The sequence below is a fragment of the Eutrema salsugineum genome, unplaced genomic scaffold (assembly GCF_000478725.1).
Source record: "Eutrema salsugineum unplaced genomic scaffold, Eutsalg1_0 scaffold_7, whole genome shotgun sequence".
NCBI lineage: Eukaryota > Viridiplantae > Streptophyta > Magnoliopsida > Brassicales > Brassicaceae > Eutrema > Eutrema salsugineum.
The window spans coordinates 12393633-12408864 of record NW_006256486.1 but is presented as its reverse complement, the minus strand read 5'-3'; the positions used below and the strand labels follow the sequence as shown (position 1 = coordinate 12408864).

At 38.3% G+C, this 15232-nt stretch overlaps 1 non-coding gene across 1 annotated transcript; it reads left to right on the top strand.

Annotated features, from left to right (window-relative positions):
• The first annotated feature begins 14119 nt into the window (after nucleotides 1-14119).
• LOC112083161 lies at nucleotides 14120-14227 on the top strand. Its single transcript, XR_002897460.1, has one exon. It is a non-coding gene; the product is annotated as a small nucleolar RNA R71 (small nucleolar RNA).
• Nucleotides 14228-15232: the final 1005 nt, after the last annotated feature.

Here is a 15232-nt window from a genome sequence, read left to right as displayed (position 1 = left end):
CTAAAAATCTGGCCCATGACCATTTTTCAAGCCCAATTCGCTTCTCTTCATAGAAAACCCTAAGGACGACTGGATAGAGTTGAAGACCTATAAATATGTATCTTTCGAGACCTGTTTTCGTGTGCCTCAGAAGAATCCCTTTTGGGAGCCACCAAATTTAGTTTTCTAAGGTTTTTATGCTTTTATGTTCTTAGTTCTTAGTTTAGGGAGATAGAGATTTCTCTTGAACCCTCTTTATGTTCATCCTTTATTTTAATTCGGTTTTACTCCATGCATCTTTCAATTTCGTTTTCATCTTCTTCATATTAGATTAGTTGTTTAAAGGATTTGAAGAGAAGGTTTCTCCGAGCTTAGATCTCGAAATCGAGATGCTTCTTCTTCATCTCCTTGTCTGTTTTTCTCTACTTCTTTCTTCTTATTAATCTATGCACGTCTTTTCTATTTACTTTATGCACGTTTTGGAATGATGAGGTATGAGTTTAAAGTCTTGATCGAAGGGAATCGACTATGTTCGATAAGGATCTTTGCGAGATAAACCAAAGCCGAATTCTAGAAATCTTTCTTCTAAACTTATACTTAAAGCATGGATCTAGCGTCACGAACTAGAGACTGATCTAGGTCCTTGGTGTTGCGAAAGTATTCATCCGGGGCTGGATGTAGTTTGAGAAGAGCAGATCAACCATAGGAGTGGAAACCTACCTATGGGCGAGCTGTGAATGTTGACGAGTCTTAAACATAATGCATCTTTTCCCTTCTAGGGCCAGAGTGGAAACCTACTGGCCAGGATTGCGAGAGATAATTGGTTATGATCACGACAGTGGCGTAGTCATACGTCCGTAACTTGAGTTCTAAGAATTTACTAGGATCAATATTAAGAGCTTTGTTCGTCCTTTAGATTTATTATCGATTTATTCACTTTTAGTTTTCAAAATCCTCTTTAAAACCCTTTTTTAAACTCTTTTCAAAACCTTTTCAAATCCTTTTAAAATACATATATAGAAATCACAAAAGCTATCCAAAAAAACCTGTTTTTCGTCTTAGACTTCGTTTACTAATTCTGGTTCTAAGGTTCTGCAGGTAAAGCGTGGATTCTCTGTGGATCGACCCTCTAAGTACTACAACGCACTGCTGTGCACTTGCAGATATCTAGGGTTATAAATTTAAAACATGAAGCCACGAAGTCAATCCTAGGAGCATCACCTGCTGCTCTTTCGAAATCCCCTGGTTCGATATCAATCCATCCATCTTCATCGACACCGCTCCCTCCTTCGCCATCAGCACCGTAGTCTCCTTCGCCGGTGATGGGGGACCTCCTGTCCCTGCGCTGTCATGTCACCGGAGCCCTAGCTTGGGCAGCAAGCAGAAACCCTTTCGTCGCCTTTTGGATCGCCTCGAATCGCCCTTGCCACGTCAGCTCTTATTCGATTATAAAACTTTGTGCTTCAATGATCTGCGTTCCTTGTATATTTGCTTTCTTGGTTTCATCTAGTTTTGGTTTGAATTTACATTTGCTTAGTTTCACCATTAGAAAACTCCAAAAATATTATCACATAGTTTAAGTACGTAGTTTCTTGTATTCGTCATTACTCTTCTCGTATACGATCATTTGAATTCTAGAAGGATGAGTGACCATGCATGCACATGTAGTAGAGAAGTAAGGGTTATAGAACTTACCATTCATCATATGACCAAGGTATATCTACCCTACTACGCAAATTATCTGGCTCCATAACAACCATATTTGCTTCTCTCCATTGTCTCAATATAACTTCATCAGCACTTGGTCAAACCGCATGCCATTCATCATATGACCAAGTATCTCTACCCTACTCCTCAAATTGTCTGGCTCCATAACCATATATGCTTCTCTTCATTGTCTCAATATAACTTCATCCGCACTTGGTCAAATCGCATGCCACTCATCATATAATTATTCCTCGTGAACATTTGGTGCGGGTTTATCCCATTTTACCCTTATCAAATGATTAAGACTACCTCTCAAAATAAATGGTTTGGACTTTTGAGTTATAGGCTTCACGACGGAGTATCCGGCAAAATTTTCGACATTGTTTCAGCATATTTTTCTACGGATTGTAGATTTGGATTTGGTAAATTAATTATTATTGAAATAATGACAGATTTGTTTTGAAATGATGAGATGATAGTAGCTTTGTTTTCAAATTATAATTTTTGTAAAACGCTAAGTCATGTGTCAAACATGTTATCTTGGTGGTCAATCCAAGTTTTGGGTTAGGTTTTCTAAGTTTTGAGTTGGGTTTGGCTTATTTGATTTTAAAAATATTTGACCAGATTTGATCTACATAAAATTTAGCTCAATGTTTTTTAGGTTTTATATAAGATTTAAGCTGTTTGGATCGAAAATAATGTTTGGATCAGATCAAGTTTTTGACAAAAATTCATAATCTTCTCAAATTTCTTTTGATTTAAAATAAGAAGTTGTTCTTCAATAAGATTATCACCAACTTTTCTAGCTTAAAACAAATTGATGATGATGTTGAAAGATAATTCTAAGGAGTTTTTCATGCAATAGTTATGTTAAAGTAACTTTAGTAAAATTGATTTTTATTGAGAAATTCAATAAATTGAATGTTATTTTTTTTGTACAAACGTATAAGAAATTGATTTTTCTTACATATTTTATGTATATACACCTTATTTGGGTATTTATAATTCGAACTCTTAACAATAATAATAAGAATATAATTTTGTTTCAATTTTTCTAATCCAAAATTTCACTTATTTAAAACAAAAAAAACAATAAATACAAAATCACATTTAATTAACTTATATATCCACACCCACCTCGCCATTTAGAAGTTAAAACATATACGTGAAATTAAACAGGTTCAAAATAGGGAAAAAAGCTTAAGAAACCCTCAATTAATTTTTGCCAGTTTCCCATTTGAACTATTCGCGTTGCCAAAAAAACATATGAACTAATTTTTTGGTCCGAAAGAAAACCCAACATTGTTTAAAATCTATTTTACTACCCACGGTTTAACAGCTGTTAACGAGACTAACGAAATCGTTTAACTGCGTTAAGCTTCCATTACACGTGCTAATTATTTGTTGTAGAATTACATTTTTATCCTCATAACAGCTTCAAAATCAATTTAGGGGAAGAGAACTATAACCCTAATTTCATCTTCTCTTCAATTTTTCTCAGATTCGAAAAAGAAATGGAGAGAAGCCAAAGCTCAGGTTCTGTAGCAAGCAACGTGAATGCGCGATGGGGTTCTGTCTGTAAATGTGGAAGGCCGACAATCATTCTAAAATCATGGACAAACGAAAATCCGGGTAGAAGATTTAACAAATGTGAAGCTCACAGGTTCCTATCGTGGGTCGATGAAGAAAAGCCGAATGGTTGGCAAAAAGTTAGCTTACTGGAGGCGAGGGATGAGATTCGTCGACAGAAAGAGGATGTCAAGGTACTGAAAGAGTCTTTAAAAACGCTTAACAACCAAATTATGAGTGGGACAGTAACAGTGAATCCGAATTCTGTTAATTCGAAATGTTGCATCGAAGAAGAGAAGAAAAAGCTTGAAAAGGAGAAGAAAAAGCTTGAAGATGAGAAGAAAAAGCTTGAAGAAGAGAAGAAAAGGCTTGAAGAAGAGAAGAAAAGGCTTGAAGAAGAAGCGATGGTATCCAAAGAGAGGGAAAAATTACTGCGTCAGTTCATGGTTATCTCTTGGGGAGGTTTCATTGTTGTTGTGGGCATGGTCCTTGCAATGAAAAAGCTGGAGTAGGTGTGATCTTGTTTGGTGCTATTATTGTAGTTTGATCATGGATTGTGTTCTTGTCTTGTGTTCTTTGTTGTGTTCTCTTCTTTGTAGTATCATCTTTCTACTTATTAATCAGACTAGTTTCACTAGTTTTTGATAACAAAACAATACAAGTTTCACATTCATGCCAAAAGTAGTTCAACAAGTTTGACATTCATACCAAAATTAGTTCAACAAGAGACAAATATCCAACCAAAATGCATTCCAGAAGTATTTCAACAAGAGACAATATCCAACCAAAATGCATCCCTAAAGTCGAATAATAACCAACACAACAATCCAACAAACATGAGAGTGGTCCTAGATAGGTAAAACATAAGATCTCAGAATGGTTCTAAGGGATGTAAGGGCGCCACACATCGAATACTTGTTTAGTCCAAGGAGACATAAAACAGATTGGGGGTCTAGGAGAAGGAGGCTGGGATCCACGACCTCTGCCACCACCATTGTCACGAACCTTGTTACCACTACCCCGAGGACGACCACGGCCTCGTTTTGGTGCACTTGGACCAGAAATGCTCCATCGAGACCAATAATAGGCCGGCAAACCCTTTTCCATGTCTCTCTAAGCGGCTCAAAGCATACATAAAACTTATCAAACCTTTGCTTACCATCATGTAGAGGAATGGTGGTAATCTCTGTACATATCCTTTCATTAGACCGATGGAGTTCTTTCTGATAATCCCAGAGCTTTGCAAACTGATCCTGCTGAGTTTCTATGACGAAATTGAAAGAAATTCTTTGTGCTTTCTGGCAAATCCACTTCGAAACTGATAGAGTGTACCGCAACATGATCTCATCCTTAATATCAGTCCACTTTAGCCCTGTGATAACACCGTATTTTGACCACTTTTGTGGATCGTTTTTAAACGCTTTTCAAATGCTTTTTATTTCTTTTAAGTGTTTTAAGTATGGTTTTCTAGTATTTGTAGTTCCAATACTCTTTTCAGGTAACTAAGGCAAAAGGTGTGCATTTTGGAACAAAAGATCATTTTGGATAAATTCGGGCCGTCAGAAATTTCACATCCGATGAAGACCTTCTCACCGTCTGATCATCTCCAAAATTGGACATAATATTAAAGAGACAGCTAACTTTCAAATTCAATTGGTTTGCAGCCAATCCAATGGTTAGATCTCTGGATATCATTGATGCACTGAAGACATGTTCTGCAGACTCCCGAAGGAAGCAAGCACAGAATGAAGATTCAACCTCAAAGACCAATCCCCGCGGGTCCAGGAGCCACGGCCGTGGAGAAACACTCTCGAACGCGGTTACGAGACTCTGGCCGCGGCCAAACCCCAATTCACCGCAGTCAGAAGCCTCGCGACCAGTGCCGACTAAAAATCTTGCCCATGACCCTGTTTCAAGCCCAATTCGTCTTCTCTTCATAGAAAACTCTAAGCACGACTGGAGAGAGTTGAAGATCTATAAATATGTATCTTTCGAGACCTATTTTCGTGTGCCTCAGAAGAATCCCTTTTGGGAGCCACCAAATTTAGTTTTATAGGGTTTTTATGCTTTTATGTTCTTAGTTCTTAGTTTAGGGAGATAGAGGTTTCTCTTGAACCCTCTTTATGTTCTACCTTTATTTTAATTCGGTTTTTACTCTTATGCATCTTTCAATTTCGTTTTTATCTTCTTCATATTAGATTAGTTGTTTAAAGGATTTGAAGAGAAGTTCTTCTCCGAGCCCAGCTCTTAAAATCGAGATGCTTCTTCTTCTTCTCCTTGTCTGTTTTTCTCTACTTCTTTCTTCTTATTAATCTATGCACTTCTTTTCTATTTACTTTATGCATGTTTTGGAATGATGAGGTATGAGTTTAAAGGCTCGATCGAAGGGAATCGACTATGTTCGATAAGGATCTTCGCGAGATAAACCAAAGCCGAATTCTAGAAATCTTTCTTCTAAACATATACTTAAAGCATGGATCTAGCGCCGTGAACTAGAGACTGATCTAGGTCCTTGGTGTTGCGAAAGTATTCATCCGAGGCTAAATCTAGTTTGAGAAGAGCAGATCAACCATAAGAGTAGATACCTACCTATGGGCGAGCTGTTACTGTTGACGAGTCTTAAACATAAGCATCGTTTCCCTTCCAGGACTAGAGTGGAAACCTACTGGTCAGGGTTGCGAGAGATAGTTGATTATGATCACAACAGTGGCATATTCATACGTCCGTTACTCGAGTTCTAAGAATTTACTAGAATCAATATTAAGAGCTTTGTTCATCCTTTAAATTTATTATCGATTTATTCACTTCCAGTTTTCAAAACCCTTTTTAAAACCCTTTTTAAAACTCTTTTCAAAACTTTTTCAAATCTCTTTTTAAAATACATATATAGAAATCGCATAACCTATCCAAAACCCGTTTTTCGTCTTAGACTTCGTTTACTAATTCTGGTTCTAAGGTTCTGCAGATAAAGCGTGGATTCTCTGTGGATCGACACCCTAAGTACTACAACGCAATGTTGTGCATTTGCAGATATCTAGGGTTATAAATTTAAAACATGAAGCCGCGAAGTCAATCCTAGCAGCATCAAGTTTTTGGCGCTGTTGCCGGGGAATCCAATCGTCTTCACCTGCACAATCTCAGAGGTTAGTAAATAGACTCTAAGACAACTTTTTCTTACTAATTTTCGGTTTTGTTTTTCTTAGTTTCAAGTCTTTAAAAAAAAAAAAATCGTATACCAACCCGCGGTCGTACCTGGTCGACCCGCGGTCGTGCCTGGTCGACCCGCGGTCGTGCCTGGTCGACCCGCGGTCGTGCCTGGTCGACCCGCGGTCGTGTATGCTCGACCCGCGGTCGTACCTGCATGACCCGCGGTCGTACCTGCGCGACCCACGAACATACCTGTGCGACCCGTGGTCGTTCCTGCGCAACCCAAAACGAATTTTCCTGTCCCGGATCAATGGTATGACAACTTCAATCCATTTTCATTCACACTTTCAACCATCTACCACCCTTTACCATCATCACACCACCATACCATGATCTCGAGACGTCCATGTAAGTTTTTCTCTTTCATTATCTTTTCAATTCATTACATACTCTATTTCTCATCCTTACTCGGATTTATTTCACATCCTAAAGTGTGATTTAAGTCTGGCAGAGGATTTCATCTCTTCCTAACCACCTTTTTTTTCATGAGTCTTTGCATTCTGCATTTACTTTTAAAATAACTTTAAAAAAAAATCGGTTTTATAAAGTATTTTCAAAGCAAAATACGTTTTGAGGGAATTATGACAAAAATCTATGATGATAACCAACCTGTATGCTTCTATACTATGCATGATTGCTCTTTTATGATTTAATAGTAGGCGGTAGCTAGAGTACTTGCAATACGAACTCCCACCAGAGAACTTCTATTCATGGAGATTCTTTCTGACAGGATATACTAGCTCATTTTATTTGAACTTAATATTGATATCTAATTTTCTCATCATTGATTTTAGGCAGACATCATGTTATACATCTAGGACATCTTTTTCCTTATTTTTTTATACCACTCTTTGTTGTCCTAGATGGCCAGTTCATATTTAGCTTGTACGACACCTTTAACACAAAACTTTTATTTTCGAACCTCATGCATCCTCTCTTTAGTTTATATCAGCAGATATGTGCAAAAACGCCGGAGAGAGAGGAACGACACAGTTTTCAGTCACTCAAGAGAATGACTGAATAGAGTTAATAAGGAAGAGTATCAGCAATCTTTAGCAGCCTCAGAAAGCTCATTCTTAATGGTAATTTTTGTGCATCTCTAGGACTCTATCTAAAGGTGTTTTTTGTTTTTCTTAAAAAAAAAAATCGAAAAAAGAATCGAAAAAGAAAAAAGAAAAAATGAGAGAAAAGAAGAGAAAGAAAAAAAAATGAAAAGGAAAGGAAACAAAAGCCTAAAGAGTCCTAGATTGTCGAAATTATTCAAAGCAAAGGCAACAAGTATTCATTTATGGGAGATATAATAACCTAGACAAAAAACTAAGTCTGGGGGAATTATAAGGAGAACCTGAAGAAGAAAATCAGAGATCTTATGGCAAGAAGAACATGACTGAAAACTGTGGATATCAACTGCTCCATCCTCTCTTGCTGTTTGATAGTAGGAATTTTTCAATCCTTGATCAATTCCTCAACTACTCATGTCATTGTAGCACTTGAGGTATCAATCCAAATGGAGAGATTCTAGACACTAGAACTATGAGGAGCTATCTTAATTCAAGTCTAATAAGCAGATGAGTTGTAACAAGGTGATCTAAAAACATAAAGCAAACAAAGACAAGCAGTAATTAAGAACAAGCTACAAGATAAACAAAACAAAGACTCAAATTCAAAAATAAGATAAAGCTAAACCTCTAGATGTGATCATTGATCAGGGTGCTTTCAATGCTTAATTCATGATGATAAGCAAACAATGCAACACTTGCAATTCTTTAGTCTAGACTTCCAATTCAGATTAATTCATTCCCATGACAGAAATCACTTTGCAAATTACTTAATCAAGACTAGTTCCCATTAGTGAATAAGCAATAAACAAGCATAAGGTTCCAAGTCTAATATGACCAAACAGCCTCTTTGTGTATCAACATAAGAGCTAAGAAAGACTAAATCTTATACAGTAAGATAAAGCAAGCATCACATGATCTCAAATTCCAATCAACTTAGAACTCAAAGCAAGACCATTTCTTTCCCAAGACAATGATCACTATACTAATCAGCATTCAAACCTAACTCTCATTATTGGTAATGATGATCAATATGCATTAATAAACAGTCCTAATATGTCATTTATGCTTCAAACAAACATTCCCATGGCATTTAAAACATAAACCCTTAAGTTAGCTCATTTAGGCATTTCATCAAACACCTTGTGGGTGGAGAAATGCCTAAGTTCTAGACCAGAGTGATTATCAAAGATCTAGCAATAAGAGCAGCTAACTAAGGAAAGGAAATCAGAATCTAGAACCTAAACATCATAAATCAAACATCTAAGCACCCTAATCTACACACCTAGAAGCTTAAAAGAAGACTACTCACTAATCATGATTAACACACCTAATCTTTTGCAAGAGGTGATGTTAAACATGATTAGAAGCAAAGATAACAAGAGAAGATGATAAGAAATAATTTTAGATTGATTAAATCCTTGAGATATCTCTTAACAAAATTTGGGTTTTCACAAAAGAGGCCAAAAGAAATGAGAGAATAAAGCCTCCCTAACAGATATTTCCTAAAGCATATATATAGGTAGGGTTTTCTTGATGGGCCAACCCAGAACAAACTAGGTATTAGCCCAAAAAGGCCCTAAAAAACGTGCTGAACTAAGGTAGTATCGACCTGATTTCAGTCAGTACAGGAGCTCGGTGTGGTGTTAAGAAATCTCTGAAATTCAACACCAAGCAGGTTTCTCGGTGTAGCTCCTCGGTGCAGTGTAATGAAGGTCTGAAGGGGGCCAATACCGACCAGAATTGTGTTGGTGTAGCATCTCGACATTTCTTCGGCTTTTGAGCTCCCAAAATCCAAGAAAACCCGTCAACGGATCAAGGTCATATCGACCAAATTCTGGTCGGTATTCTTCTCAATATGAATGCCAACCGCTTCTCAATATGAATGCCAACCGCTTGCACCAAATCCTTCATAACTCCCTGCTCGCTTGTCCAAACCTTGATCGGTCAACTCCATGAGCCAGATGGCTCCTTCCGCTCCAACTTTGATGAAGGGTTCTGGTTCAGATGACGTCGGCAAGGGCTCCGTTCCACCGGTTCTTTGATGCACGTTGCTTTGGTCCTTTATCCGCTCCGAGACATGTACTGCTTCTTTTCGCCGTAACTTTCAGATCACAACTCCAAATAGGACGATCTTAAGTGTTCTGGAAACTAGACTCGACCCTCTTGATTCGGTATGAATACTACAGAGGCTGAATTCTCGTGTAAGTCCTCCTTCGCAGGTGATAAATTTGAGGGATTGTCGGCTCCATAACACTTGTCCGAGTCTGATGCACATAAGGTGATGGTCTCTCCATGGCTTTTGTCCCAATCGCTCCCAATTAGCCCCAAATGACCTGTATACACTCCCAAAGTGCAAAACTCTCTAGGACCTAATGCAATTCCTAACTAAAGACAAAAGCAAAGACAAATATATGTAAAACTACCTAAATGTATGCATGAGACTCAATATTTGGACAAAAATGCAATCCTAAACATGACAAAATATGAGTATATCAACTCCCCCACACTTGTCCTTTGCTTGTCCTCAAGCAAACAAGAACAAATGAGAGAGAGAGGTTGAATGCATGGGAGTTCATATTTCCTTTGAGATAAGTGACCACTAAGAGAATTCAAGTTCATGCTCAATATGCAATGCAAAACCATACTTTAATGTATCAACTCAACAGTAATCTCCACATTCTCCTATTCCTCAACTCTTTAACATTCATTAAGCTTTTTACCAATGGGATTAAATGATGCATTGTTTAAAGAAACAGAGTTTGGCTAGGGTGAGGTTATGAGACTAAAATGATCTCATCAATTCCTGAGTGGGTTCAATGCAGCAAAATGATCTCTCTGTGAATGACCAAACTTTGGCAGAATGCTAAAGGTAAAAAGTAACATATGCATACAAGGGAAAGGACTCATCCCACCCCACACTCTACTCAAAGTTTCCTCACTTGCTTACTTTTCACACTCATTCTTCTCTCACTAGGGGATTCTCTTTTCCTTTTCATACACAAGTCTTGGAGTTCAAACTTTACACAGCTCTTTTTCACTTTCTTTTGTAACCTCTAGCCTCTTTTTCTTTCTTTTTTAGAACATTTGAGCTCTTTGGCTTCTTTTCTTTTTCTTTCACTTAGAGGCTAGACTCTTTCTTTTCAAAACACTAGAGCTCACTTACTTTGACTCAAAACTTCCAAGACTGATTTCTTTTCTTTTTCTATCCCCTAGTTCTCACCACTCTCCTTTTGTTTCCACTCATCTCTCCTTTTTCCACTCACCAACAAGTATTCCCCCACACTTAGTTCTTGCCAAATCTCTCAGTTCCTTGATGATGAAACTTTATACTCAATGAGACTTGCCCTTGTCGCCCTAAACCTAACACTTTCTGCTAAGTTTGGTCCAAGGTGGCCTCTCAATCACACACAAACAATTGGCTTGAAAGAAGGATGGGTTCAGGGTGAGGAAAACTGATCTATTATGCAGATTCAGCTATTTGAGCTAAGGAAGAGGATGGTAAAAACAGGATTCTAGCTCAAATATGTATATTGGTATCCACAAGCTTATTCAAACAATGCACCAAATAATAGTTTCAAGTCAAGTTCAAGGTTTTCACTTATTAGAGTTGAGTTCAATTCAAACTTGCTTCTCAGATTCAGATCATTTCAAGCTTTGCAAGCACAGAAATCTTTTCACAAGCATATTTGGTCCAAATTCTCAAAGTGATATACTCTCAAGGAAAAACTATCATTACTCCCAGCAAGATGCAACGTATATGATGCAAGCTAGACTCAATCTTAAAATATGATGCAGCTACATGAACATTTTTTTTGTGAAAATTTTTCAGATTTTTCAATTTTTTTTTGGTTTTTAAATGCACTTAGATGAATGCAAAATGAGACTCAAAGTGAAAAGGAAAATAAGAAAAGAACAAACATGATTAGTAGACACAAAACCCCTCCCCCACACTTAGATAACACAGTCCCTTGTGTTATAAAAGCATGAAGGAGAAGTGCAAAGCAAAATCACAAAATGCAAAGAGAAAATTAGCTAAGCTAGATGCATATTTACAAGGATGGAGTGTTACCTGATCAAGGACTGAGAGATGGAGCTGGAGAATTGACTACACCGACCTCTTGCACCGAGTGAAATCACCTTGGTGTGAGGCATCCTTGGCCATCTTTTGTTCCACACCGACCTCCATTTGCTCGGTGTATCAGGTCGATATTTCTTTGGCTTTTTGAACCTTGATACACCGAGTTCTTGCACCAAGTGAAATCACCTCGGTGTGAGATAAGTATTGGCCACTTTTTGCACTTTACCGACCTCCATTTGCTCGGTGTAACTGGTCGATATTTCTTCGGCTTTTAAACCTTGTTACACCGAGTAAATGCACCGAGTGAAATCACCTCGGTATGAATGCATTCCTCACACAATTTCTCAGCTTTTCTTTGGTCCATTCTCCTTATGGCAGCTCCTTAACACCTCAGAAACCTGTCCACACTTAAGCAAGACATCAAAACATCCTAAAAACAGCAAAAGAAAGCATTTAAAAGAGTATTTACAAAGGATATGCTTGGGGTGTCTCCCAAGAGCACTTTGTTTAAAGTCACTAAGTTTGACTTCTTACACTCTTTTCTTAGTGAGGGTGAGCAGGAGCAGTGATGCTCCTTGTTTTGTCCATGAACTCAAGTGTGATGGCCTTGTTCATCAGCTCTTGAACACCAGATGACCCTTTGTCTATGAGCTCTTGTGTGAGGATTGCCCTGACCTTAGCAAAGGGTTTTGATCTTCCACTGCTTTTAACCTTGTAGTCCACAGCTCCACCATCAAACTTCCATGGAGTGAGAGTTAAGACTTGAGAAGATGACTCAAGAGTGAATGGTCTGGTGCTTGGTGGGTTCTTGTCTTGAGACCCTGAGTCATTGCCTTTGTTGCTGCTGATTTCCTTCTCACTTGGTGTAGGAGATAGAGATTCCAAGCAATCTTCATCATCACTAAAGAAATCCCCTTCAAACTCAAGATCAGGTCTTATCAGGGATTCTTTATTTTTCTCAACAAATGCAAGAGGTTGAGCTTCTTCTATAGTTCCAATACTCCCCACATACATCATCCCATAGCGTTTCAACTCATCAGAATCATCAGATATAACTCCACAAAACCCATCAAGAGGAGGCTTAAGAGGATAAGATACTTGATCATCTACCTTAGCAAGCACCACTTTTTGAGTATCAAAGTCCATCCTTGCTCCTGTGGTGTTCAGAAATGGAGTTCCAAGCAAAAGATGTAGCTCTTTGGTCTTCTTCATCTTCATGACTACAAAATCAGTTGGAACTGTGCATTCACCAATCTTCAATGAGTAGTCTTCAAGGATTCCATATGGTTTCTTTAAGGATGAATCTCCAAAGGTGATTGACATGGGGTGATGCTTAAGACTCTTGATCCCTAATCTCTCCACCATGTCTAAAGACATTACACTGATGCTTGATCCAGAATCACACAAAGCATTGTCCACTTTCAAACTTCCAAGAGAGCATGAGATGGAGAACTTTCCTGGATTACCTAGCTTGGGAATAGATTTGGGTTTCACCCTTGTTGAACTAGTGCTAGAGAGTCCATTAGATGTCCTTCCTTGAACCATTCTATGATCCTTTCCTTCAGCAATATCAGAATCATTCTTTTTCATATCAAAACAAGCTGCCTCCCCACCTTCTTTCTCAATGTCCTCATTGAGATCACAGAAAAGGAAGTCAACCTCCTCTATGATGGCGTCCTCATCATCTTGTGTCAGGCACTTTGCACTTGAGACATTTCCATGGAGAAGATCCTCAATTTCTTGTACAACAGCATGATTCTCATCATTTGAGAGGATTGCATTGCAGTATTCTGTTTGATGTGCAACTGATGTCCCTGGTAAAGATCTTTGATCTTGAGAACTGCAGTGACCCTTTTTGTTCTCTTGAGTCTTGACTTTGGAAGCCAAGGTTGAAAGTTGAGTTAGAAGATCAGAATAAGTGCAATCCACCTTGTTGTTAATCTCTGCCAGTTTCTTGTTGAAATCCATGGCACCACTTGCTTGACCTTTGAGGATTTGCTGGAGCAGGTTCTGCACTTCTTGATTCTTATTCCATGATTTCTGTTGGAGACTTTGTTGTTGGGGAGGGACAAAACCTTGTTGTTGAGTGTTTTGAGTATAGAAGTTCTTGTTTGGGGGATTTTTGTAGTAGGTAAAGCTCTTTTGGTAACCTTGTTGGCCACCTACAAAGTTCACCTCAGCTGTGATGTCTTCCCTTTGAAATGTGTCTTGAAACACATGATTCACATCTCTAACAAAGTTGGCTGACTGATGAGAAGCTAAGAGAAGTGTGTCTAGCTTCTCATTAAGAGACTTGATGTTTTTCCTTGTCCTTTCCTCTTCAGCACTCACAGCTCCTCTTGAATTCCTTTCAAAGTCTGATCCATAAAGCTCATCAGTCTGAGCTACATTCTCCACTAGGGTCATGGAATCATTGACTCCCTTGGTCATGAAATTACCATTTGAAGCTGTGTCCAAGAGGAGTCTGACCTTTGGTAAAGCACCTCTGTAGAAGGTACTTAGCAGCTGAGCATCTGAGAATCCATGGTTAGGGCATTGCATGGTATACCCTCTAAATCTTTCTCAAGCCTCACAAAAGGATTCATGGTTCTTCTGAAATAAAACTTGAGATTTCATTTCTTAACCTTGCTGTTCTTGATGAAGAGAAAAATTTGGTTAGAAATGCTCTTTTGCATTGCTCCCATGTTGTGACTGATCCTTGCAGTAGAGACTTTTCCCATTGATGAGCTTTGTCTCCTAGAGAAAAAGGAAATAGCCTCAACTTGAAACTGTCCTCACTCACTCCATGCATCTTAGTTAGATCACAAACTCTATTAAAGTTGTCAATGTCATCTAATGGGTTTTCTAATGCCAAGCCATGGAACTTGTTTGATTGCACCATGTTGATCAAGCCAGATTTGATCTCAAAATCGTTTTCAGGTGTAGGAGCTTGAATCCCATGTCTTTGAGCCTGAGTATTGGCCTCATCACCAGCTCCCACAACTGTCCTTGGACGTGGTGCTGGACCCTCATGCTGATTCTGGTGGTTTCCATTACCACCATAAGCCTGTTGCTCTTGATCCATACCCAATCTCTCAATGTGCACAGCTCTTTCTCTTTGTCTTCTTGCTTGACTTCTGGTGTTCATACACCTGAAAACAAAGACAGCACTTGAAAGGTAATCAGTAAAACAAAAGAAAATGACTTGATCTCAAGAAGATCCAAAGTCCTAATGCTAGAATGAATCCCCAATTGGCAATCGCGCCAAATTGATAGTAGGAATTTTTCAATCCTTGATCAATACTTCAACTACTCATGTCATTGTAGCACTTGAGGTATCAATCCGAATGGAGAGATTCTAGACCCTAGATCTATGAGGAGCTATCTTAATTCAAGTCTAATAAGCAGATGAGTTGTAACAAAATGATCTAAAAACATAAAGCAAACAAAGACAAGCAGTAATTAAGAACAAGCTACAAGATAAATAAAACAAAGACTCAAATTCAAAAATAAGATAAAGCTAAACCTCTAGATGTGATCATTGATCAGGGTGATTTCAATGCTTAATTCATGATGCTAAGCAAACAATGCAACACTTGCAGTTCTTTAGTCTAGACGTCCAATTCAGATTAATTCATTCCCATGACAGAAA